The sequence below is a fragment of the Macaca fascicularis genome, chromosome X, assembly GCF_037993035.2.
Source record: "Macaca fascicularis isolate 582-1 chromosome X, T2T-MFA8v1.1".
Lineage (NCBI taxonomy): Eukaryota > Metazoa > Chordata > Mammalia > Primates > Cercopithecidae > Macaca > Macaca fascicularis.
The window spans coordinates 92,291,088-92,315,239 of NC_088395.1; the positions used below are offsets into that span (position 1 = coordinate 92,291,088).

Sequence of the window (24,152 nt, forward strand, 5' to 3'; positions counted from 1 at the left end):
CTGATTAGATGGTGCCCAACCAGATAGAGGGTGGGTCTGCCTTTCCCAGTCCACTGACTCAAATATTAATTTCCTTTGGCAACACCCTCACAGACACACCCAGGAAAAATACTTTGCATCCTTCAATCCAATCATGTTGACACTCAGTACTAACCATCACAGCTCTCTTTGGCCCCTCCTTGATACAGTATACTTTCTTATTTTCTTGGACTGCAGATTATTTTCTGTATGGTTTTGGGCTTAGCCTGCCCTTCTTACACAGTCATCAACCACTGCTTTGGTTGTGCCCTTCCATCCTAGGGCCCCTTTTCACAACAACCACTGTTTCTGTCCTAACAAGATGCCTAAAGGGCTAACTCCAGCCCAGATACAAGAAAGAGAGGAGACACAGACAAGATTTTAAAATTAAACTGCAATTAGATTTTTCTGTTTATATTTGTTGAAACGGTGGGATGACCTGACAGAAATGCATTTGCAGGGGATCTGTGGAGTGTATTGGGTATCTCTGCCTAGCAGAAGAGAAAACTTGGCATGATTCCTTGAACTAGGGTGAATCCTTAATCCTTGGAAAGGAAGTTTAATTCTGAGTATAATATGGTGCTTCTAATTCTGGTTTGTCTTTTAGCTTGGCCCTTAAAATACTCATTTCTGGGCCTATGGAATGCAGTAGGGATGCAAATAAAACTGAAAAGGCTATTTTACTAAAACCCCTGAAAGTACTGGGGCAAAAGCAGCACTGTTTCTTCCTTTTGAAAGTATAATATAGGAGGAAGAGAGACACATTCTTTTCCACTTCATGGCAGACTTCTGTAAAGTTTTGGCACCAGGTATGCTGCATTTTTTCAGTGATGGTGCCTAAGGGAAGCTTTGGTGCTTAATAGAGTAACAGTATCACCTAGCAGATACCACAGGGCACAGTAGAGACTGCAGTACTCAGCTCAGCTCATCAAAATGGCTAATTAGCAGTGGTGCTAAGAGGGAGCATATGTGCTTATGAGCACCATGTGAGACACTACTGACAGACTTCTATAAATACTTGGAAGAGGTGGTGGTGGCACATTAGAGAGGACTGAGGCCATGCATGAGCATATGGGAACAAAAGCCAGGAGATTCAAGTAGTGTTATTAATATGAATTATTTATACCCGTAGGCTGGTGGGGCATGTGTAAACTCAGGTTCTAATGGAAATTTCTTTCTCCCTGACCTTAATTCTTTGTTGTTCTAATTATTCTACTTACACACTCCTACTGAATCTGTTCTTTGTCCTCATTATGACCTTTATTCCAATACCCCCCTCCTACATCTCAAAATAATTCTGGTTTTAATTGCCTCCTATGGCCGGGCGCGGTGGCTCAAGCCTGTAATCCCAGCACTTTGGGAGGCCGAGACGGGCGGATCACGAGGTCAGGAGATCGAGACCATCCTGGCTAATACGGTGAAACCCCGTCTCTATTAAGAAATACAAAAAACTAGCCGGGCGAGGTGGCGGGCGCCTGTAGTCCCAGCTACTCGGGAGGCTGAGGCCGGAGAATGGCGTAAACCCGGGAGGCGGAGCTTGCAGTGAGCTGAGATCCGGCCACTGCACTCCAGCCTGGGTAACAGAGCGAGACTCCGTCTCAAAAAAAAAAAAAAAAAAAAAAAAAAAAAAAAATTGCCTCCTATTCAATATGGATCCCATTGTCATCAATAGAAACAATGCTGACAATAATAATAATGGTTTAAATAAAGCATCAGAAACAAAAGCTACAACCAATTACTTACAATATGCCAAGAATATTTCACGCAGTATTTTATTTAATCTTCACTATGACAGCAATAGTAATAGGAACTATTTTCTGAGCACTGACTATGTATTGAACACTGCTAGGTGCTTTATGTACACTGTCTCATTTAATTATCTCAACACTATCAGGTATGTACTAATACTATTCTCATTTTAAAGATTAGGAAATTTAGATTCAGAAAGTTTAAGTAACTCCCTGCTGCCTCACTCCCATCATTATTATTATTTTCACCATAGAATATCCTTTAATTTATGGCTCACTAACTTTCTAGGATGTAAATATGGATTTTTGTGACAGAGACAGACAGTAACAGCATTCTAAACAAGATATAAGTGTATTTGACCTTTATGTAAATATTTAAGCTAGTATGTCTTCTTCTATAAAGTCATGATGGAGTTCAAATTATTTCTATTTCCATGGTCTGCTGTCTTTAAGATATTCTTCTCATTCACATAGTCCAGAATTTTCCACCCTACGTCTGCATTCCACCTAGTACCAGCTTGAAGTGGGAAACAGGAGAAGGCATAACTCTCCCCTTTAAGGACACAACTTGGACTTTGTGTGTATCACTTCTTCTCACATCTCATTAGTCAGAATGTAGTTACATGGCCATATCTAGTTGGAAAGGAAGCTAGGAAATAAAACTTTATTCTGAGTAGTCCTGTGTCCAGCTAAAAGTAATGGACTTTAGTACTACAGCAGAGAAGGAGACAATCAGTCATCTCTACCATATTTGCTCATTTCTAGCTGTGGATGATGTTTGCCATTCACTCTTATTTCTAAGGCAAAGGGCTTTGCTAGAAAGGTTGCAAAAACCATCCTGATTTTGTGCTCTGATCTCAGCTAGACTTTTCCTACTGGTTACAAGTTCCTTCTAGCATCTTTGGGAATTCTCTATGGTCTTCTTCATTGTAATGATTCCAAACATTTTATATTTCCTTCAAAGTACCCAACCCCACCCTAGCATTTTTTTCTTGCCTCTTTATGAAAAAATTAAATATTACCCATATGACATCTCTCTCAATATCTTTCTCCCAATCTTAAAAATTACTCTGCATTCCTGCTTTCTTTTTCTTTTGTATTTGAGAAAGTGCATCCCATTTGCCAAAGTTACCCCTCTATTTATGTCTTGATGTCACCTCTAACTGCATCCTCTATACCTTGTTCCAATGAGTTATTGATTCCCAAATCTGATCTTCAATCTCAGCTTATGTTCTGCTTGCAAACATTTTCAATTTCTCTTAATTCCAAAACACATTTCGTAGACCCAGCAATACTTTCAAGCTATTATCATCCTTTTTTTCTTTTCTTTTCTGGCATTTTAAAATTTTTTTGTTTTTTCTCAGTTTTAGTGAGGTATAATTGACAAATAAAAATTGTATGTATTTAAGGGGTACAACTTCATGTTTTGGTATACATACACATTGTAAAATGATTACCACAAGCAAGTTAATTAACATATCTATCACCTCATGTAGTTACTTTTTTGGTGTGTGTGGTTACCATACTTAAGAGCTACTCTCCTAGCAAATTTCAAGGATACAATACAATATTATTTACTATAGTGACCATGCTATATATTAGGTCTCCAGAACTGACTTATAACTGAGAGTTTGTTCCCTTTGACTAATACCTCCTTATGTCCCTCACCCCCCTACCCCTGGTAGTTATCCTTCTATTCTTTTTTTATGAGTTTGATTTTTTAGATTCCATGTATAAATGAGATAATGTGTTTTTTTCTTTCTGTGTCTGACTTATTTCACTTAGCATAATGTCATCCAGGTTCATCCATGTTTTTGCGAATGGCAGGATTTCATTCTTTTTAAAAGCTGAACAATATTTCATAGTGTATATATTCCATATTTTCTTTATCCATTCATCTGTAAACAGGCACTTAGTTTGTAAGCTATTGTAAATAATGATGAAATGAACACGGCAGTGAAGGTATCTCTTTGAGATAGTGATTTTTATTTCTTTTCAATATGTAACCGGAAGTGGGATTGCTGCATCATATAATAGTTCATTTTTAATATTTTAAGAAGCCACCATACTGTTTCCATAATGGTTGTGCCAATTCACATCCCCACCAGCAATGCATAAGAGTTCACTTTTCTCCACATCCTCACCAATACTTATCTTTTTGTGATAAAAGCCTTTCAAACAGGTGTGAAGAGATAGTTTGTGGTTTTGATATGCATTTTCTTGATGGTTAGTGATGTTCAGCACCTTTTCATATACCTGTTGGCCATTTCTATGTCTGCTTTGGAATAATGTCTGTTCAGTGCCTTTACCCATATGAAATCAGGCTATTTTGTTTTTATTTTTGTTTTGCTTTGCTTGTTTATTTGCTATTGAGTTGTAAGAGTTGCTTATATATTTTGTGCATTAACCTCTTATAAGATAAATAGTTTGCCAAGATATTTTCCTCTTCCATAGATTATTTTTTATTCTGTTTATTGTTTCATTTTTGTGCAGAAACTTCATAGTTTGAAGTAGTTTCACTTGTTTATTTCTGCTTTTATTGTCTATGTTTTTGCTGTTATACCAAAGAAATTATTGTTAAGATGAATATTAGGAAATTTTCCTCCATTTTTTTTCTAGAAGTCTTATGATTTCAAGTCTTTAATCCATTTTAGTTAGTTTTTGTGTATAGAGTAAGCAAAGGATCCAATTTTATTTTTCTTGCATGTGGATATTCAGTTTTCTCAGCATCATTTATGGGAGAGACTACTCTTTCATTTTATATTCTTGGCACTTTCAGCAAAGATTAGATGACTGAATATGCATGGGTGTATTTCTGGACTTTCTATTCTATTCCATTGGTCTATGTGTTTGTTTTTATGCTGGTGCCATATGGTTTTATTTCTGTAGCTTTGTAATATAATTTGAAATAAGCACCTGCTTTGCTTTCTTTTGCTCAAGATTTCTTTAGCTACTTGGAATCTTTTATGGTCTTAGATGAATTTTAGAATTGTTTTTTCTATTTCTGTAAAACATGCAATTGGAATTTTGAATAAGATTGAATTGACCTATAGATTGCTTTGGGTAGTATAGACATTTTGAAAATATTGATTCTTCTGATCCATGGACACACAATATCTTTTCAATTATTTGTGTCTTTTTCAATTTATTTCATCAATGCTTTAGAGTTTTCATTGTACAGATCTTCCACTTCCTTGGTTAAACCTGCTTCTAAAAGTATTTTATTTTTGTGTGCTATTGTAAATGTGCTTGTTTGCTTAATTTTTTTCAATTCGTTTGTTATTAGTGTTTAGAAACACAATTGATTTTGGTATGTTCATTTCGCATTTTGTATTTTTACTGAATTTTTCCATTAGTTCTAATAGTTTTAGATGGAGTCTTTAGGGTAATTTTTATATAAGATTATGTAATTTGAAGATACAATTCTAATTATTTCCTTTATATTTGAGTGACTTTCATTTATTTTCCTTTCCTAATTGCTCTGGCTAAGATTTCTACTTCTATGCTGAATAAAAGTTGTGAGAATGGGTATCCTTGTTTTGTTCCTAGAGCAAAGGCTTTCAACTTTGCACTGTTAAATATTATGTTAACTGTGGGTTTGTCATATATGGCATCTATTATTTTGAGGTACATTCCTTCTATACCTAATATTTTGAGACATTTTATCATAGAGTGCTGAATTTTGTTAAATTCTTTTTTCTACACCTATTGATAATATAATAATAAGGCTTTTGTCCTTCATTCTGTTTATTTGACATATTGCATTTACTGATTTGTGTATGTTGAAACATCCTTACATCCCAGGAGTAAATTCAAATTTATCATGTTGTGTGATCCTTTTAATGTGTTGCTGAATTCACTTTGCTAGTATTTTGTTGAGGATTTTTTGCATCTATATTTATTAGAGATATTGGCCTGTAATCCTCTTTTCTTGGAATGTGCTTCTCTGGCTTTGGTATCAGGATAATGGTGGCCTTGTAAAATGAGTTCGTAAGTGTTCCCTCCTTTTCAATTTTTAGAAGAGTTTGAGAATCAATACTAGTTCTTTAAGTCTTTGGTAGAATTCACCAGTGAAGTCATCAGGTCCTGGGCTTTTATTTGATAATAAATTTTGGTTACTGAGTCGATCTCCTTACTTGATGTTGGTCTGTTGAGACTTTCTATTTCTTCATGATTCAGTCTTGGTAGGTTGTGTGTTTCTAAGAATTTATTCACTTCTACTAGGTTACATAATTTATTGGCAAATAATCATTCACAGTAGTTTCTTATGATACTTTGTATTTCTGTGCTATAAGTTGTAATGTCCCCTTCCTGTATCCAAGTGTTCTCATTGTTCAATGCCCACCTATGAGTGAGAACATGTAGTGTTTGGTTATTTGTCCTTCTGATAGTTTGCTGAGAATAATGGTTTCTACCTTCATCCATGTCCCTGCAAAGGACATGAATGCATCCTTTTTTGTGGCTGCATAGTATTCCATGGTGTATATGTGCCACATTTTCTTAATCCAGTCTATCATTGATGGACATTTGGGTTGGTTCCAAGCCTTTGCTATTGTGAATAGTGCTGCAGTAAACATACGTGTGCATATATCTTTATATCAGCATGATTTATAATCCTTTGGGTATATACCCAGTAATGGGATGGCTGGGTCAAATGGTATTTCTAGTTCTAGATCCTTGAGGAATTGCCACACTGTCTTCCACAATGGTTGAACTAGTTTACAGTCCCACCAACAGTGTAAAAGTGTTCCTATTTCTCCATATCCTCTCCAGCACCTGTCATTTCCTGACTTTTTAATGATCACCATTCTAACTGGTGTGAGATGGCATCTCATTGTGGTTTTGACTTGCATTTCTCTGATGACCAGTGATGATGAGGATTTTTTCAGGTGTCTGTTGGCTGCATAAATGTCTTCTTTTGAGAAGTGTCTGTTCATATCCTTCACCCATTTTTTGATGTTTTTTGTTGTTGTTTTTTTTTCTCTTGTAAATTTATTTGAGTTCTTTGTAGGTTCTGGATATTAGCCCTTTGTCAGATGAGTAGATTGCAAAAAATTCCTCCCATTCTATAGGCTGCCTGTTCACTCTGATGGTAATTTCTTTTTCTGTGCAGAAGGTCTTCAGTTTAATTAGATCTCATTTATCTACTTTGGCTTTTGTTGCCATTGTTTTTGGTGTTTTAGTCATGAAGTCCTTGCCCATGCCTATGGCCTGAATGGTATTGCCTAGGTTTTCTTCTAGGGTTTTTATGGTTTTAGGTCTAACATTTAAGTATTTAATCCATCTTGAATTAATTTTTGTATACAGTGTAAGGAAGGGATCCCGTTTCAGCTTTCTACATATGGTTAGCCAGTTTTCCCAGCACCATTTATTAAATAGAGAATCCTTTCCCCATTTCTTGTTTTTGTCAGGTTTGTCAAAGATCAGATAGTTATAGATGTGTGGTATTATTTCTGAGGGCTCTGTTCTGTTCCATTGGTCTATATCTCTGTTTTGGTACCAGTACCATGCTGTTTTGGTTACTGTAGCCTTGTAGTATAATTTGAAGTCAGATAGCGTGATGCCTCCAGCTTTGTTCTTTTGTCTTAGGATTGTCTTGGTAATGCGGGCTCTGTTTGGTACCATATGAACTTTAAAGTAGTTTCTTCCAATTCTATGAAGAAAGTCATTGGTAACTTGATGGGGATGGCATTGAATCTATAAATTACCTTCAGCAGTATGGCCATTTTCATGGTATTGATTCTTCCTATCCATGAGCATGGGATGTTCTTCCATTTGTTTGTGTCCTGTTTTATTTTGTTGAGCAGTGGCTTGTAGTTCTCCTTGAAGAGGTCCTTCACGTCCTTTTTAAGTTGGATTCCTAGGTATTTTATTCTCTTTGAAGCAATTGTGAATGGGAGCTCACTCATGATTTGGCTCTCTGTTTGTCTGTTATTGGTGCATAGGGATGCTTGTGATTTTTGCACATTGATTTTGCACCCTGAAACTTTGCTGAAGTTGCTTATCAGCTTAAAGAGATTTTGGGCTGAGACAATGGGGTTTTCTAAATATACAATCATGTCATCTGCAAACAGGGACAATTTGACTCCCTCTTTTCCTACTTGAATACCCTTTATTTCTTTCTCCTGCCTGATTGCCCTGGCCAGAACTTCCAATACTATGTTGAATAGGAGTGGTGAGAGAGGGCATCCCTGTCTTTTGCCAGTTTTCAAAGGGGATGCTTCCAGTTTTTGCCTATTCAGTATGATATTGGCTGTGGGTTTCTCATAAATGCCTCTTATTATTTTGAGATATGTCCCGTCAATACCGAATTTATTGAGAGTTTTTAGCATGAAGGGCTGTTGAATTTGAATTTTGTCAAAGGCCTTTTCTGCATCTATTGAGATAATCATGTGGTTTTTTTATCGTTGGTTCTGTTTTTATGCTGGATTACGTTTATTGATCTTCATTTGTTGAACCAACCTTGCATTCTAGGGATGAAGCCCACTTGATCATGGTGGATAAGCATTTTGATGTGCTGCTGGATTTGGTTTGCCAGTATTTTATTGAGGATTTTTGCATTAATGTTCATCAGGGATATTAGTCTAAAATTCTCTTTTTTTGTTGTGTTTCTGTCAGGCTTTGTTATCACGATGATACTGGCCTCATAAAATGAGTTAGGGAGGATTCCCTCTTTTTCTATTAATTGGAATAGTTTCAGAAGGAATGGTACCAGCTCCTCCTTATACCTCTGGTAGAATTTGGCTGTGAACTAGTCTTGTCCTGGACTTTTTTTGTTGGTCAGCTATTAATTATTGCCTCAATTTAAGAGCTGTTATTGGTCTATTCAGGGATTCAACTTCTTCCTGGTTTTTTCTTGGGAGGGTGTATGTGTCCAGGAATTTATCCAGTTGTTTATTTAAGGTCTCCATCTTTTCTTAACGTAACGATTTATTACTATCAACTTCCCTCTTAAGACTACTTTTGCTGCATTCTGTAAGATTTGGTATCTTGCATTTCCATTTTCACCTGTTTCAAGATATCTTTTAACTTTTTTTTATTATTATTTCTTCTTTGACCCATTGGTTAAGGAGTGTGATTTTAATTTCCACATATTTGTTAATTTTCAGTTTTCTTCCTGTTATTAACTTCATGTTTTACATACTTGTTGAAAAAGATGTTTGATATGATTTCAAACTTCTTAAATTTGTTAAGACTTTTTTGCGGCCTAACATGATCTATCATGAAGAATGTTCCATGTGTAGTTGGGACATATGTGATTTCTGGTACTGTTGGATAGAATGTTCTGTATATGTGAAGTCCATTTGATCTAAAGTACAGTTCAAGTCCAATGTTTCCTAATTAATTTTTTGTATGGATGATCTATCCATTATTAAACATTGCATTGATATGGTTTGGCTCTGTGTTCCCACCCACATCTCATGTCAAATTGTAATCCCCATGTATCAGGGGAGGGGCCTGGTGGGAGGAAATTGGATCATGGGGGTGATTTCCTTCTTGTTTTTCTTGTGAAGGTGAGTGAGTTCTCACAAACTGTAATGGTTTAAAAGTGTCTGCCACTTCCCCCTTCACTCTCTCTCTCTCTCTCCTGCCCTGCCATGCTTGTTTCCCCTTCACCTTCTGCTGTGATTGTAAGTTTTCTGAGGCCTCCCAGCCATTTTTTTTTTCTTTACAGCCTGCATAACTGTGAGTAAATTAAACCTCTTTTCTTCATAAATTACCCAGTCTCAGCTAGTTCTTTATGGCAATGTGGGAACAAACTAATACAGAAAATTGGGACCAAAAGAGTGAGGCACTGCTATAAAGGTACCTGAAAATGTGAAAGGCACTTTGGGAGCAGGGCAGGGGCTGGTACAGTTTAGAGGGGTCAGAAGAAGACACGAAGATGTGGGAAGGTTTGGAACTTTGTAGAGACTTGTTGAATGGTTTTGACCAAAATGCTGATAGTGATGTGGACAATGAAATCCAGGTGGAGTTGGTCTCAGATGGAGATGAGGAACTTATTGGGAACTGGAGTAAAGGTCACTCTTGCTATGTTTTACCAAAGAGACCGGGGACATTTTTCCTCTGTTGTAGAGATCTGTGGAACTTTGAAGCTGAGAGAGATTATTTAGGGTATCTGGCAGAAGAAATTTCTAAGCTACAAAGTGTTCAAGATGTGGTCTGGTTGCTCCTTACATCATGCAGTAATATGCTCTCACAAAGAGATGGTCTGAAATTGGGACTCATATTTAAAAGGGAAGTAGAGCATAAAAGTTTGGAAAATTCACAGTCTGACCATGTGGTAGAAAAGAAAAAACCCATTATCTGGGAAGGAATTAAAGCCAGCTGCAGAAATTCACATAAGTAAACAGGAGCCAAATGTTAATAGCCAAGACAGTAGGAGAAAGTTTCTTCAGAGCATGCCAAAGACCATTGCATCCCCTCCCATCACATGCCCTGAGGCCAAGGGAAAAAAAGGGTTTTGTGGGCCACATTCTAGGAGCAGTTGATCTTTGCAGTGTCATCACATGTTTCTCTGTGCCCCAGTTGCTCCATCTCCAGCCATAGCTAAAAGGTGCCAAGGTACAGCTTGGGCCATTGCTTCAGAGGGTGCAAGCCCCAAGCATTGGCAGCCTCCACATGGTGTTGGGCCTTCAGGTGCACAGAAGACAGGAGTTGAGGTCTGCCTAGATTTCAGAGGATGTATGGAAATTCCTGGATGTCCAGGCAGAAGTCTTCTGCAGAAGCAGAGCCCTCATGGAGAACCTCTGCTATGGCAGTGCAGAGGGTAAATGTGGGCTTAGAGTCCCCATACAGAGTCCCCACTGGGGCACTTCCAAGTGGAACTGTTAGAAGAGGACCACCATCCTCCAGGCCCCAGAATGGTAGATCTACCAACAGCTTGCACCATGCACCTGGAAAAGCCACAGGCACTCCACACCAGCCCATGAAAACAGCTATGAGGGCTGTACCCTGCAGAGCCACATAGGTGGTGCTGCTCAAGGCTTTAAAAGCCCATCCTTTGTATCGGCATGCTCTGGACGTGAGACATGAAGTCAAAGGGGATTATTTTGGAGCTTTGAGATTTAATGACTGCCCTCCTGGGTTTCGGATTTGAGTGGGGCCTGTAGCCCCTTTGTTTTGGCCAATTTCTCCCTTTTGGAATGAGAGCATTTACTCAGTGCCTGTACCCCATTGTATCTTGGAATTAACTAACTTGTTTTTTTGTTGTTGTTGGTTTTTGTTTTTTTGGTTTTTTATTTCACAGGCTTATAGGCAGAAAGGAATTATCTTGTCTCAGATGAGACTTTGGACTTGGACTTTTGAGTTAATGCTGGAATGAGTTAAGACTTTGGGTGACTGTTGGGAAGACAAGATTGATTTTAAAATGTGAGAAGAACATGACATTTTGGAGGGCCAGAGGTGGAATGATATAGTTTGCCTCCATGTCCCCACCCAAGCCTCATGTCAAATTGTAATTCCCATGTATCAGGAGAGGAGCTTGGTGGGGGTGATTGGATCATTGGGGCAGATTTCTCCCTTGCTGTTCTCATGATAGTGAGTGAGTTCTCATGAGATGTGATGGTTTAAAAGTGTGTCACACTTAATTACTGTAACTCTATAAGAAGTTTGTTCTTTTTCTTCAAGAATTCTTGGCTATTCTAAATCTGTTGCAGTTCCATGTAAATTTTAGAATTAGCTTGTCAATTTTCCATGGAAAATGCTACCAGTATTTTGATTGGTATTGCATTGAACCTATTGCTCAATTTGGGGGAAACTGACATCTTAACATTATTCAGCTTACTGATCCATAACTGTGACATATGTCTCAATTTGTTTAGGTCTTTTAAAATTCCCTCATCAATGTTTTATAGTTTTAGTATAAAGGTCTTGCACATTTTATCAAATATTATATAGGTGCTTAAGGTGGTTTGAAGCCATGGTAAAAGTTAATTGTTTCATTTTCCAATTGTTTCTTGCTAATATAAGATATACAATTGAATGTGTATATTAATTTTCTATCCAGTGGTCTTGCTAAATTTGCTTAATATTTCAAAAAGTTTCCTTGTAGATTATTTTTGGTCTTTGTACATAACTATGTCATTTGTGAATGAAGAAAATTTTGTTTATCTTTTCTAATCTTTATACATTTTACTTATTTTTCTTGCTTATTATGTTGACCAGATTTTACTTACTTACTTTACCATGCTATAGTGACCAGTATCTCAAGCACAGTGTTGATTAGAAGTGGTCATAGTGGCCATCTATGTTTTGTTCTCGATGTCAAGAGGAAAGCATTCAATATTTTACAAATGAGTAGTCTATCTCTAAGTGTCCTTTGTAAGAATAAGGTAGTTTGCACTTCTTCCTAGTTTGCTAAGAGTTGATATCATCAACAACTCTTCACCTTTATCAAATGCTTTTTCTGCATCTACTGAGATAAAGATGTGATTTTTTCTTACATAATCTGTTAATATCATTTATTGATTAATTGTTATTGCTAAAAAAATCTTTTTACTACTGGGATAAAGCCCACTTAGTAATTATCTATTATTCTTTTTATATATTGCTGGATTCAATTTGATAATATTTTGTTTGGAGTTTTTAATTCATGTTTTTGCAGTTTTCCTTTTTTGTGGTTCTTGTCAGGTTTTGGTATCAGTTTTATGATGGCTTCACAAAGCAAATTTTTTAATACTCTCCCTTTCTTGTATATTAAGAGTTCTTGTTAAATTGACATTGCTTCTTACTTAACTGTCCAGAAGAATTCACCTGGTAAGGCATATGGATGTAGAATTTTCATGTGGTAAGGTTTTTCATTATGAATTGAAGGATTTTAATACTCACAGAATATTATATTTTAAAATTTCTTCTTATTTCATTTTGGCAAGTTGTTAATAAATTTATAAGTTAAATAAATTTGTCCATTCCATTTAACTTATAAAATTCATTGACCTTAGTTATTTAGAGCATTCTCTCATTTTCTTTACAATGTCTTTAGGATCTGTATTGGTGTTTCTTTTTCATTCTTGACATTAGCAATTTCTGTTGTGCTCCTTTGTTTTTTGGAATCAGTCTTTGCTAGAGGCTTATTAATTTTGTGAAACATTTCAAAGGACCAACTTTTATTTTTTTTTAATTGTTTCTATCTCACATCTGTGTTTTATTTCATTGATTTCTTTTCTTATATATGTATTGTTTCCTCATTTCTGCTTTCTTTTGTTTTAATTTGTCATCCTTTTCCTAGTCTTTGATATGGAAGTTTAGGTAATTGATTTTTAACATTTTATTTTTTCTCATATATGCATTTAAAGATATAAATAACCCTCCAGAGCTGCTTTGTCTGCTTCCCACAGATTTTGATATACCGTATTTTTATTATTACTTAAGTTCAAAATATTGTCTGCTTTCCATTATATATGAAAATGTGTATCTTAATTTCTAAACATTTGAATATATTTTCTCTATCTTTCTGTTATTTTCTTCTATATTAATTCTACTGTATACAGAGAACATATTCCATATGATTTCAGTCCCTGAAATGTATGGTCTTGCATCACATCCTAGTATTTGATTCATCTTGGTAAATAATCCATATAAACTTGAAAAAACATATATTCTGCAGTGGCTTCATGTAATGTTCTGTATACGCTAATTAGGTTGAGTTCTATAATTATATTGTTTGAATCTTCTATATCCTTACTTTGCTTTTTTTCTAGTAAAATTATTTTATTTAGTTGTAATATCCATCTCTAATTGTTTGAAATAAAAATTTCCATGATCTTACTTGAACTGTACATTACTTTCTTTTAGAATGTCCTTTTTTTCATTAAAATAGTTTGTAAACCACTCTATATGCTCAACCTTCTGTTTAACCCTAAGATATGAGTTTTTGGAAAGGCCACAGTCATCAGCTCCATGAAGTGGCATATTGGTCCTTATTTTGGAAAGCCCTTCAAGTGTTCCTCCAGAAACATATGTTCATGAAATTCTGAACAACCATCATCAAAACCTGCTTCATTGTTAATTGGGAACTCCCACAGTTTCCCCTCCTTTGTCCACTGGATCGGCTTTTCAAATGCATTCTGAAGGGGTTGTTCATTTACTGTGGCTAACTGCTTAGCAAATTCCACATCCCAAAGTGAAGGTGATGTGTCTGTTTCAGGTGCTTATTTAGTAACTGCTGTCATGTCAAAAATATTAAGTCTTTTCCCCGCCAATATATTTTTCCTACATCTTTTTCTAAGATCAGTGGTCTTCTCCTTGGCCAGGATAATTGTCATAGCCTTCGTCAAACTGAATCTGATGCTCTGGTCTTGAACGAACTCTAGTTGTAGTAGATCTGGCAACTTTCATATCTATATTGTTGCTGAAACTAATTTTAGGTCTCTCTGCATCTCTCTGTGCCCTTGACTCTTTGTCATGCTGCTGGAACAGCCTCAGCAGCTTGACTTGGTTGTTTGCTTGTCAAAAGGGAGAGAATCTGCCACATCAGATGCAGCAGCCACCAGCTCAAGACTCAGGGGCTCAATTCTCTTCTTTGGAGCATGTTCTGTAGCTCTTTGAAGCCTGCCAAGTGTAGCTTCCAAACTTTTAAGTGGTCTTCTGTTGGGGGGCTTTGTTGTTTGTACATTTACTGTGCTTAATTCAACTTTCACGCCCTTACTAATGCTTAACAAGTCTTTCTTGTATTTTCCTTTTCACTGTCTTGGCTCTCTGAAGTCTCCTTGGAAGTCTCATCAGTTCGAACCCACTGCTCATCTTTCTTGGTACGGATCATGCTGTTAGTGCCAAAATATCTTTGGATTTATTTTTTTGTCCTGACCGTTCCGAGCCGAGCAGCCAGTAGCACAATCGCAGCAGCTGATGTCTCTGGGCTTCCAGAGAACAAAGGGTGGTGGGAAAGGGGGCGAAAAGATAGGAACCATCGAGACTCTAGGAAACATCGCCGAGACACAAATCGAACCAAGAAGGCAACTGAAATGGTGTCCGCTGTCAAACATGTCCCCTGCCCTCTCTTTTGCTTTTGGTCTGATTGTTCTATCATTTACTGGGAGATATGTGGTAACATCACCAACAATGACTCAGGATTTGCCTATGACTCTTCTTATTCTGTTGATTTTTGGTTAATATATTTTGAAGATACATACATCAATTTAGGACTATTGTGCTGCCTGTTGGAACAGACATTTTGTCATGAAATGCAATTCTTTATTTCTAACTATGTTAATTTGCATTTCCCTGATGATTTGTGATGTTAAGCTTTTTTTCCCCCCATATACTGGTTCACCATTTGTTTCTTGGTTTTTGCTTTTGGAGGTCTTATGAGGTTTTATTCATCCTTTAGAACGGTGACCCTGTTGGTACAAAGAGGTGAAAGCAGTGAGGTTTCCAGAGCTGTGAGCATTTGGAATTAGTTGCCCAGAACGCCTTCTCACCTGGACACAAACTCCTTTTCCTTGAGCAGAACCTGTTCATTTTTTTCCGAATATGTATGCCTCTGGCCCAGTGATTAGTGCAGGGTTGGGAATATACCTCAAGAAAAGCTAATGAGAATGTTCCCCAGGACTTTTTTTTTTTTTTTTTGCCAGAGCTATGTCAACTCTTGTCTGTTTCCACTGGGATTGTTCAGCTATTGGGATATAAATTTGGAGCTACTAGCAATTGTCTTGCATAGCATGGCAGGCAAACTGAGATCAGGCAGCAATAAGCAGAGTTGAGAAGTAGAGAAATTGAGCCCTGACAATATTATTTGCCGTCCCTGATCCAGTCATACCTGAAACCTCCACAAATCTCCATTATGCAAGTTGGTAAATTCCCCTCTTAAGCCTAGGCCAATTGGAGGCAGAACATTGTCCCATGTAATGGCAGTACAATCAATTAGGAGACTATTTCAAAAGTCTCCATGACTGCCACAATTTGACAGCAAGATAAGAAAAACTTTGGAATCTACCATAGAGGCACTTTACTGAATAATTTAATCAAGAAGCACTGTTTTAAGCAAAAGTCATAGTAAACTTAAAGGTATTTTCATTCACCTTATGTGTATGTTTTTATAGCTGGGTTTTTTTCCTGCAGTTCCTTTACATACTCGTCACTCGTTTCTATCCCTATCTCCTTTTTTTAATTTAAATTTTTTTTTTTTTTTTTTTTTTTTTTTTTGAGACGGAGTCTCACTCTGTCGCCCGGGCTGGAGTGCAGTGGCACGATCTCAGCTCACTGCAAGCTCCACCTCCCGGGTTTACTCCATTCTCCTGCCTCAGCCTCCTGTGTAGCTGGGACTACAGGCGCCCGCCACCTCGCCTGGCTAGTTTTTTTGTATTTTTTAGTAGAGACGGGGTTTCACCGTGTTAGCCAGGATGGTCTTGATCTCCTGACCTCGTGATCCGCCCGTCTCAGCCTCCCAAAGTGCTGGGATTACAGGCTTGAGCCACCGCGCCCGGCAAATTTTTTGTTTTTAATATTTGTGGGTACCTAGTGATGTATATATTTATGGGGTACATGAGACGTTTCATTACAGACATGCAGTGTGTAATAATCACATCATGGAATGAGATACCCCTCCTCTCAAGCATTTATACTTTGTGTTACAAACAAACCAATTATAGAATTTTAGTTATTTTTAAATTTACAGTTCAGCTGTTATTGACTATAGTCACCCTGTTGTACTATCAAATAGCAGGTCTTATTCATTCTTTCTATTTTTGTACCTGTTACCCATCCTCACTTCCCCCACTCTGCCATCCCACTACTCTTAGCAGCCTCTAGTACGCATCTTTCTACCCTCTATGTTCATGAGTTCAATTGTTTTAATTTTCAGATCTCACAAATAAACGAGAACATGCTATGTTTGTCTTTCTGTGCCTGACTTACTTCACTTAACATAATGACCTCTAGTTCCATTTACGTTGTTGCAAATGACAGGATATTATTATTTTTATGACTGAGTAATATTCCATTGTGTGTATGCATCATATTTTCTTTATCCATTCATCTGTTGATGAGCACTTAGGTTGCTTCCAAATCTTGGCTATTGTATACAGTGCTTCAACAAACATGAGAGTGCAGATATCTCTTTGATATACTGATTTTCTTTCTTTGGGGTATATACCCAGAAGTGGGATTGCTGGATCATATGGCAGCTCAATTTTTAGTTATTTTGAGGAACATCCAAACTATTCTCCATAGTGGTTGTACTAACTTACATTCCCACCAACAATGTGCAAGGATTCCTTTTTCTCTACATTCTCGCCAGCATTTGTTATTGCCTGTCTATTGGATGTAAGTCATTTTAACTGGGGTGTGGAATATCTTGCCATAGTTTTTCTTTACATTTCTCTGACGATCAATGATGTTGAGTACCTTTTCATATGCCTGTTTGCCATTTGTATGTCTCCTTTTGAGAGATGTCTATTCAAATCTTTTGCACATTTTTAATCCTATCATTAGATTTTTTCCTATAGAGTTATTTGAATTCCTTATATATTGCTGTTATTAACCTTTTGTCATATTAGTAGTTTGCAAATATTTTCTCCCATTCTGTGGGTTGTCTCTTCATTTTGTTTATTGTTTCCTTTGCTGTGCAGTAGCTTTAATTTGATATGATCCCATTTGCCCAGTTTTGCTTTGATTGTCCGTGCTTGTGAGGCATTACTCAAGAAATCTTTGCCCAGACTGAAGTCCTAGAGAGTTTCCCCAATGTTTTCTTGTAGTAGTTTAATAGCCTGAGGTCTTAGGTTTAAGCCTTTAATCCATTTTGATTTGATAGTTGTATGTGGCATGACATAGGAGTCTAGTTTCTTTTTTCTGAACATGTATATCCAGTTTTCCCAGTACCATTTATTGAAGAGACCATCTTTTCCCAAGCAAATGTTCTGGGCACCTTTGGGGATAATGAGTTCACTGTTAATGTGTGGATTTTTTTCTGGGTTCTCAATTCTGTTCCACTGGTCTATGTGTCTGCTTTTATGCCCATACCAGGCTGTTTTTGTTCCTATAGCTCTGTAGTATAATTTGAAGTCAGATAATGTAATTCCTCCAGATTTGCTCTTTTTGCTTAAAATAGCTTTGGCTATTTTGGGTCTTCTGTGTTTCCATATACATTTTAAGATTGGCTTTCTATTTCTGTAAAGAATGTCATTGATCTTTTGATAGGGACTGCTTTGAATCTGTCAATTGTTTGGGGTAGTATGCACATTTGAATAATACTGATTCTTTCCCGGTTGGCCATTTCTGTGTCTTCTTTTGAGAAATGTCTATTCAGATCCTTTGCCCGCTTTTTCTTCCTATTGAGTCATTCGAGTTCCTTATATATTTTGGATATTAAGCCCTTATCAGAGACACAGTTTGCAAATACTTTATCCCATTCTGTATGTTGTCTCTTCACTCAGATGTTTGTTTTCTTGGCTGTGCCGAAACTCTAGTTTGATGTACTCACATTTGTCTAGTTTTGCTTTTGTTGTCTGTGCTTTTGGGTTGATATTCAAATAATAGTTGCTCATACCAATGGCATGGAACTTTTTCTCTATGTTTTTTTCTAGTAGTTTTACAGTTTATACCTTACAGTTAAGTTTATAATCTATTTTGATTTTATATTTGCATATAGTGTGAGATGAGAGCCTAATTTTATTCTTTATGTAGATATCCTACTCTCACAACATCATTTATTGATGAGACTGTCCTTTCCACATTGTGTGTTCCTGATATGTTTGTCAAAAGTCAATTGACTGTAAATGCGTGGAACTATTTCTGAACTCTTTATTCTCTTCCATTGGTCTATGTGCCATTTTTTATAACAATTTGTTGTTTTGAGTACTATAGTTTTATAATGTAACAACTATTAGTTATATTGATGTTCTTTTGAAGAGAATGTGTCTTTTTCCCCTGGCACCTTTCATTTTTTTTCATTTTTTATTACTTTTTGCAGTTTGATTATTTGTGCCTCAGTATTGCTTTCCTCTGCGGTTTGCTGAGCTTCTAGAAACTGTAAGATAATGTCTTCAGTTTTAGAAAACTTTTAGCCATAATCTATTTAAAGATTCCTTCTATTACATTCTCTCTCTCCTTACAGGTATATTAGAAATTTTGTGGCATATTCTTCTTTCACTCTGCACTTTTCTTTTTATTTTTTTCCACTGTATTTCACGTTGGATATTTGTCTGTAGAGTCCACTAGTTGTATTTTCTGTTTTGTTCTGTTTGCTCTCTTCCTGTCCAGTGAATTATTAATTTCAAGTATCACGTTTTCTAGATCTAGAATGTTAATTTATTTTTATTTCAACTTTTATTTTAAATATAGAAGGTACATGTGCAGATTTGTTACATGGAAATATTGCATGATGTTGAGGTTTGGAGTACGGATACTTTCACCTTGGTAGCGAGCATAGTACTTCGTAGGTAGTTTTTAAGCCTATTTTCCCTACTTTCACCCTCTAGTTGTACACGGTGTCTGTTTGTCCCATATTTATGTTCATTTGCACTCAATACTTAGCTCCCACTTATAAATGAGAACATGCTATATTTGGTTTTCAGTTCCTGCATTAATTTGCTTAGGCTATAGTCTCCAGCTCTATCCATATAGCTGCAAAGGACACGATTTCACTCTCTTTTATGGCTGTGTAGTATCCCAACGTGCATAGGTACCATATTTTCATCATCCAAGCTACCACTGATAGGTACCTGACTTGCTTCCATGTTTTTGCTATTGTGAATAATGCAGTGATGAATATACAAGTATATGTGTCTTTCTGGTAGAATGATTTATTTTGGGAGAGTATATACACAGTAATGATATTGCTGGGTTTAACTGTAGTTCTGTTTAAAATTCTTTAAGAAATTTCCAGACTGCTTTCCACAGTGGTTTGACTTATTCACATTCCTACAAAGTGTATATGTGTTCCCTTTTCTTCACAGCCAGCATCTGTTTTCATTCTTATTTTTTGACTTTAAAAATTGCCATTTTGACAGGTATAAGATGTTATCTCAGTGTGGTTTTGATTTGCATTTCTCTGATGATTGGTGATATTGAGCATTTCTTCATATGTTCATTGACCACTTCTAGTCTTCTTTTGAGAAGTGTCTCTTCATGCCCTTTGGCAATGTTTTAATTGGGTTATCTGTGTTTTGCTTTTGATTTAAGTTCACTCTAGATTCTGAATATTAGGCTTTGGTCAGATGCATAGTTTGTGATTTTCTTTTCCCATTCTGTAGGTTCCCTATTTGCTCTGTTGATAGTTTCTTTTGCTCTACAGAAGCTCTTTAGTTTAATAATATTCCACTTGTCTGTTTTTTGTTTTGTTACAATTGCTTTTGGGAACTTAGCCAAGAAGCCATTGACAACATCAATGTCCAAAAGAGTATTCCTAGATTGTCTTTCAGGGTTTCTTGTAGTTTGAGGTCTTACATTTAAATCTTTAATCCAGTATGAGTTAATTTTTGTAAATGGTAAAAGGTAGGTGTCCAGCTTCTATCTTCTGCATATGGCTAGTTATCCTAACACCATTTATTGAATAGGGAGTCCTTTTTCCATTGCTGGTTTTTGTCAGCCTTGTCAAAGATCAGATGGTGGTAGGTTTGTGGCTTTATTTCTGAGTTTTCTGTTCTATTTTATTGGTCTATATGTCTGTTATTTTACCAGTGTCAAGCTGTTTTGGTTACTGTGACTTTGTGGTATAGTTTCAAGTTGGGTAGTGTGATGCCTTCAGCTTTATTCTTTTTGCTTGGGATTGCTTTGCCTAGAATGTTAATTTTTTGAATAGATTTTGATTCTCTGCTGAATTTTCCCATCTTTTCATTCCTTTTGTTCATCTTTTAATTTTTTTTCTACTCTAGCTATAATTATTTTACAGTCTTTGTCTGCTAAATCCAATATTTGCATCTGTGGTTATGCATCAATTGTTTATTTTTGTAATGATTGTAAGTCAACTTATTCTGCCTCATTCACAGGTCTAGTAATGTTTTATTGTATATCAGGCAGTGTGTATTAAAAAAAAAAAACTATAAAGAATCAACCACTCTACTCCTGCAAGAATGGCCAAAATAACAAAATAAAAAAAAAAAAAAAAAAAAAGATGTTGGCGTGGAGGTGGTGAAAAGAGGACACTTTTGGCCGGGCGCGGTGGCTCAAGCCTGTAATCCCAGCACTTTGGGAGGCCGAGACGGGCGGATCACGAGGTCAGGAGATCGAGACCATCCTGGCTAATACGGTGAAACCCCGTCTCTACCAAAAATACAAAAAACTAGCCGGGCGAGGTGGCGGGCGCCTGTGGTCCCAGCTACTCGGGAGGCTGAGGCAGGAGAATGGAGGGAACCCGGGAGGCGGAGCTTGCAGTGAGCTGAGGTCCGGCCACTGCACTCCAACCCGGGCGACAGAGCGAGACTCCGTCTCAAAAAAAAAAAAAAAAAAGAAAAGAGGACACTTTTATGCTGTTGGTAGAAATGTAAACTAGTACAACCACTATGAAAAACAGTGTGGAGATTCCTTAAACAAATAAAAGTATATTACCATTTGATCCAGGAATCCCACTACTAGGTATCTAACCAGGTGAAATAAGTCATTATACAAAAAAGATACTTGCACATGTATGTTTATCACAGCATAATTCACAATTGCAAGAATATGAAACCAGCCCAAATGCCCATCAATCAATGAGTGGATGAAGAAAATATGGTGTATATACACCATGGAGTACTAGTCAGCCATTAAAGACAACAAAATAATGGCATTCGCAGTAACCTGAATGGAATTGGAGATTCTTATTCTAAGTGAAGTAACTCAGAAATGGAAAGCCAAACATCATATGTTCTCACTCATAAGTGGGAGCTAGCCTATGAGGTCGCAAAGGCATAAGAATGATACAATGAACTCTGGAGACATAGGAAAAAGGGTGGGAGGGGGATGAGGTAAAAATATTATGCATTGGGTACAGTGTACACTGCTTGGGTGATGGGTGCACCAAAATCTCAGAAATCACCACTAAGGAACTTATTTAGGTGACCAAACACCACGTGCTCCCCGCAAAACCTATTGAAATAAAAAATAAATTTTTTTAAAAAAATAAATAATTTAAAAAGAGTCAGATGACGTCTTCCATCAGAGAAGATTCTCCCTTTCCTTGGCAGATAGGGTAAGAGTTTAATTATGTAAATACTGTAAGAGGAAATTAATATCAATTGTGCTTGTGTTACCATTTTAGTAAGATCCAATCTATCTCTAGTTCATCCCCATTCCTCAAGAGTTCCCCTGCTGACATTTTGCTTGAAAACCTGGAAAATCTCTGTCTCATCAACTCTAAATGACTGACAGGAATCTGGTTTTTTTAATTGAAGGACTTGAGGTTGTATATTTCATCTCCAGTACCATGAGATTTCAAAATCTATAAAATGTCCTGAAGGTGAGATTGTTTGCAGTAGACAGCTCCCACAAAGGACTTTATTATTATTATTATTATTATTATTATGATACTTTAAGTTCTGGGGTACGTGTGCAGAACATTCAGGTTTGTTACACAAGTATACATGTGCCGTGGTGGTTTGCTGCACCCGTCAATCCATCATCTACATCAGGTATTTCTCCTAATGCTATCCCTCACCTAGCCCCCCACCCTCCGACAGGCCCCCAGTGTGTGATGCCCCCAACCCTGTGTCCATGTGTTCTCATTGTTCACCTTCCACTTGTGAGTGAAAACATGCGGTGTTTGGTTTTCTGTTCTTGCGTTAGTTTGCTGAGAATGATGGTTTCCAGCTTCACCCACATCCCTGAAAAGGACACAAACTCATCCTTTTTTTATAGCTGCATAGTATTCCATGGTATATATGTACCACATTTTCTTTATCCAGTCTATCATTGATGGGCATTTGGGTTGATTCCAAGTATTTGCTATTGTAAACCGTGCCACAATAAACATACTCTGCACAGGACTCTATCTCTTTTTTATTGATACACAACATTTGTAAAATTCTAGCTGTTGCAAATATACAATACATTGTTGTTAACTATAGTCACCCGACTCTGCCATGAAACACCAAAACTTATTCCTCCAATTTAATGCTATGTCTATATCCACTAACAAACCTCTTTTCATCTCCCCCAACTCATAAACTATTCCCAGCCTCTGTTATCTATTATTCTATTCAATACCTCCATGAGATCAAATATTTTAGCTTCCACATATGAGTAAGAGCACGTGATATTTGTCTTTGTGTGCCTAGCTTATTTAATTTAACATAATGACTTCCAGTTCTATCCATGTTGCTGCAAATGACATAATTTTATGCTTGTTTATGGCCAAATAGTATTCCATTGTGTGTATATAGCACATTTTATTTATTCAATGGACAAATGCATATATTCGCTACAGTGAATAGCACTTCAGTAAACATTTGTGTACAAGACATTGGAAATATGCTTTCATTTCTCTGGAGTACATGCCTTGGAGTGGACTTGTTGAATCATATAGTAGATGCGTTTAAGTTTTTAAGTAATTACCACAACATTTTGGAAAGATGTCTTATCTTACATTCCAACTAGCAGTGTATGAGTTTCAGTTGCTCTACATCTTGGTCAGCATTTGATATTTCCAGGGTTTTTTGTTTGTTTGTTTGTTTGCTTTGCTTTTAGATCTTGCAGTAGATGTGTAGTGGTAGCTCATTGATGTCTTTATTTGAATTTTTCTTTTTTTTTTTTTTTTTTTTTTTGAGATAGAATCTTGCTCTGTCCCCCAGGCTGGAGTGCAGTGGAGCTATCTTGGCTCACTGCAAGCTGCGCCTCCCAGGTTCACGCCATTCTCCTGCCTCAGCCTCCCAAGTAGCTGGGACTACAGGAGGCCACCACCACGTCCGGCTAATTTTTTTTTTGTATTTTCAGTAGAGACAGGGTTTCACCATGTTAGCCAGGATGGTTTTGATCTCCTGACCTCATGATCCGCCCGCTTCGGCCTCCCAAAGTGCTGGGATTACAGGCGTGAGCCATTATTTGAATTTTTCTAATGGATAGTGATGTTTAGCATCTTTTCATATGCTTATTTGCCACTCATATATCTTCTCTATTTATCAGTTCTTTTGTTCATTTTGTGATTGAGTTATTTGTTTCCTATTGTTGAGTTTTAAGAGTTATTTATATACTCTGTATACAAGTCCTTTGTCAGAAATGTGATTTGCAAATATTTCCCCCAGTCTTTGGTTTGTCTTTTTTCTTTTTAATGTGAAAGGGCTCAAGTTTGATCCAGAGTGCAACCAGGAAGAATTTAGATTTATTGATAAAATTCAAGTCAAGAGCAAGGGTATAGGTAATGGGGGCTTATGGAGTTTTATTGTAATTGGGGAGGTGGGGCCAGGATAAAGAGGCCAAGTCTTGTGTAGTTTGAAATGTCTGCCAACAGCAAGAGACAAAGGGAGTGTTCAGACT

At 36.8% G+C, this 24,152-nt stretch overlaps 1 pseudogene; it reads right to left on the minus strand.

The window, feature by feature from the left end:
- Positions 1 to 13,659: 13,659 nt before the first annotated feature.
- Positions 13,660 to 14,796, minus strand: LOC102120118 (small ribosomal subunit protein mS31 pseudogene; annotated as a pseudogene).
- Between the last annotated feature and the right edge of the window lie 9,356 nt (positions 14,797 to 24,152).